Source organism: Elephantulus edwardii, unplaced genomic scaffold, assembly GCF_000299155.1.
Source record: "Elephantulus edwardii isolate Elephantulus edwardi_28Jun2011 unplaced genomic scaffold, EleEdw1.0 scaffold00045, whole genome shotgun sequence".
Lineage (NCBI taxonomy): Eukaryota > Metazoa > Chordata > Mammalia > Macroscelidea > Macroscelididae > Elephantulus > Elephantulus edwardii.
Window position 1 is genome coordinate 14068321 of NW_006399795.1, and position 2873 is coordinate 14071193.

The window sequence follows — 2873 nt, forward strand, 5'->3', positions numbered from 1 at the left end:
AGGGAAGGGAAGGTGGTGGGAGGTGGAGGTGGCAAGAGGAGGAAGTAGCAGGAGGGGGAAATGGTACGTGCAGGCTGAGGTCCTGAGGGTTGGGTGGTGGTCCTGAGAGCTGACACCAGGGTCCCATGCCGCACGCAGGAGCTCCTTGGGGGAAGGTCAGGCTCTGAGGAGCCCCTGCCATGGCAGGTGACCAATGCCTGCTCCTCCCAGTAGCCAAAGGACACAGGACAGGCTGGTGGCCCCTATGGGTGGGTACACTTTTAGGATCTCAGGATTCTGAAGATGGACGGTGGGACCTGGCTGCCCCTCAAACTTTGTCAATGCAGGAGTGCTTCTGAGTCGAGTCCGTTGATAGAGACTGCAGCTTGGAGCCTGCTTACAAGCCCCTGGGGCCCTACAGTGCAGAGAGGGGTTATTACGCCAGCTCTTCTGCTAAGAGCAAAGCCTCAGGCACAGAAAGGTCTTTTCCTGGTCACAGGGTTCATCCTCAAGCCCAGGACTGACAGCCCTGCTTCAGGGTAAGGGGACCTTTGTGGTTAACATCACGGGGCAGGAGTTGTCACTCGGGGGGGATCCAGACAAAGGCTGTCTGCATGTCTTGTGGCTGCTGCAACAAAGGACCACGCATAAGGTGGCTCCAAACACCAGGGATTATCGTTGCATTGTGCTGGGGGCTCCAAGGGAGACTGTCCCTGCCTCTCAGCTTCCGGTGGCTCCAGGCATTCCTTGGCTAGGGGCTGCATCACTCCAATCTCTGCCCATGGCTGTCTTCTGTCTGTCTTGTCTTTACAAGGGCATTCAGTGGGAGCTCTGGTGGCCTAGAGCTAAGAAACTGAGCTGCAATCTGAAAGGCACGCAGTTTGAACCCACCAGCCATTCCCCCAGAGAAGGACGGACAATCTCCTCCAGTGCAAGTTACTGCCTCTGAAAACCCACTGGAGGGTCAGCTGTGAGTTGGCGCTACCTTGACAGCGCACAACCACAGCTTCAGAGTAACCTCAGATTAACTGCTGACACCTTCCAAGAGCTATTTCCAAACAAGGTCCTGGCTAGAGGTGACAGCGTTTAGCCTAATGTATCTTTTTGAAGGGGCACAATTCACCCCCTAACAAACAGCAACACAAGAGGCCACCTCTGAGTCCTCAGGTTTTCACAAGAGAAGTATGTCTGGGATGCCGGTGCGGAGGGCCTGGGGCACAACTCTTGGGTCTAGGGGTCCCGGGCTGACACCAGGTCTGAAGCTCCGTCTTTTCAGTCTTGCGAAGGGAAAGCAGCAGAGAAGCTGGACAGAGCAGCCACCTCGCGTGGAAGAGCAACGTGAAGACTGCACAGAGCATGCTAAGAGGCAGTCATCTCATCAGAGCGGACTCGGCCGTGTGTTTGAGTGTCGTCCTTGCCCCCTACACCGGATGCTTGCTCAAGCGGTAGGAGGTCTGTAGCCAGGACGGACACTTAGTGTGCTGTGAGATGATGAAGTCTTTGAAGGGCTGGGAACAGGGTCCACGTGGGGCGGGCAGGCTAGTGACAGCTGCAGGCAGGGGAGGACACAGGGACAGTGCACAACACTGGGGCTGTCCGCCTGGCTGGAGGATGTGGGCCTGTGTGACCAGGAAGCCAGGCAAGGGCTGTGCTCTCAGCCATGTTGATGCTAAGTGAGACCAGGCAGCCCTCAATCAGCCGAGAAGGCAGCTTGGGTTGTGACGCGCTTGAGGCCGGGGCTGGGTGATCCATGCCAACCAGGGTCCTCATTTCTGACTATGACCGTTGTGAGCTTCACACTGGGGGCCTTGAGTGGCAGGCCAGCCTCTCCTCTGGGGGCTCACCTTTCCTCAGGGCCACAGTTTCCTCTGAGTCAGGACTCACAGGTCTTTGGCTTTTTAGCAGTTCTGGTTCTCTGCCTTCTGTTCCGGCATTAGGAGAACCCATCCTGGGGTGTCTGGGGTATCTCTTCAGAAGGAAGGAACCCAGATAAACCGTAGGCTGCACAGAACACCCTTGGGATCCATGAGCCTGAGTTCTGTTCACTTTTTGTGCACATGTGTGTACATGACACTCATGTATGCATATGTATATTTGCACCCATGGACGCAGGTGTGATTGTGCATATGCATGTATGAGTGTGTATGCATGCACTGTGGACCCGTACATGCATGCACACCTGTATATACAAGTGTGTGCACACGAGTATACATGCGTGCAATCATGTGTGCATATATAACATGTACATCTGTATATACATGTGTGTTTTTCATGAGGCAGTCGTCTGAGAGCCATTTTTATTGTTGTTGCTATGTGCCGTCGAGTCACCTGCGACTCATAGTGACCCTATGTACAACAGTCCTAAACCCTGCTCTGTTCTGTGCCAATCTCATTATCTCCAACACACCCACCCTGATAACCCCAGTCACTGAATCAATCCACCTCATAGAGGGTCTTCCTCTCCTACGCTGTCCCTCCACCCTCCCAAGTATGATGTCCTTCTCCAAGGACTAGTCCCTCCTTAAAACATGTCCAAAGTATGTCAGATGAAGCTTCAGAATCCTTGCCTCCAAGGAGCAGCCTGGTTTAACCCTCTCCCGGATGATTCTGTTCGTTCTCTCAGCAGTCCATGGTACATTCAATACTCTTCTCCAACACCACAGCTCAAAGGCATTGATTCTCCTTTTATCCTCGCTAGTCATTGTTCAACTCTCTGATGCATAACAAGTGATTGCAAAGACTATGGCCTCTATCAGGCGCATCTTAGTCTCCAGATTGACATCATTGCTCTTCAGTACCTTGGAGAGGTCCCTAACAGCAGACTTTTCCATCACAATACGCCTTTTAATTTCCTGGCTACTGGTGCCAAGAGTGTTGACTGTGGAGCCAAGCAA

At 53.4% G+C, this 2873-nt stretch overlaps 1 protein-coding gene across 2 annotated transcripts in view; it reads right to left on the minus strand.

Moving 5' to 3' along the window:
- Window positions 1–2873, minus strand: part of PRDM16 (PR domain containing 16) — a 509116-nt gene that overhangs the window by 3355 nt on the left and 502888 nt on the right. The window lies entirely within an intron of this gene.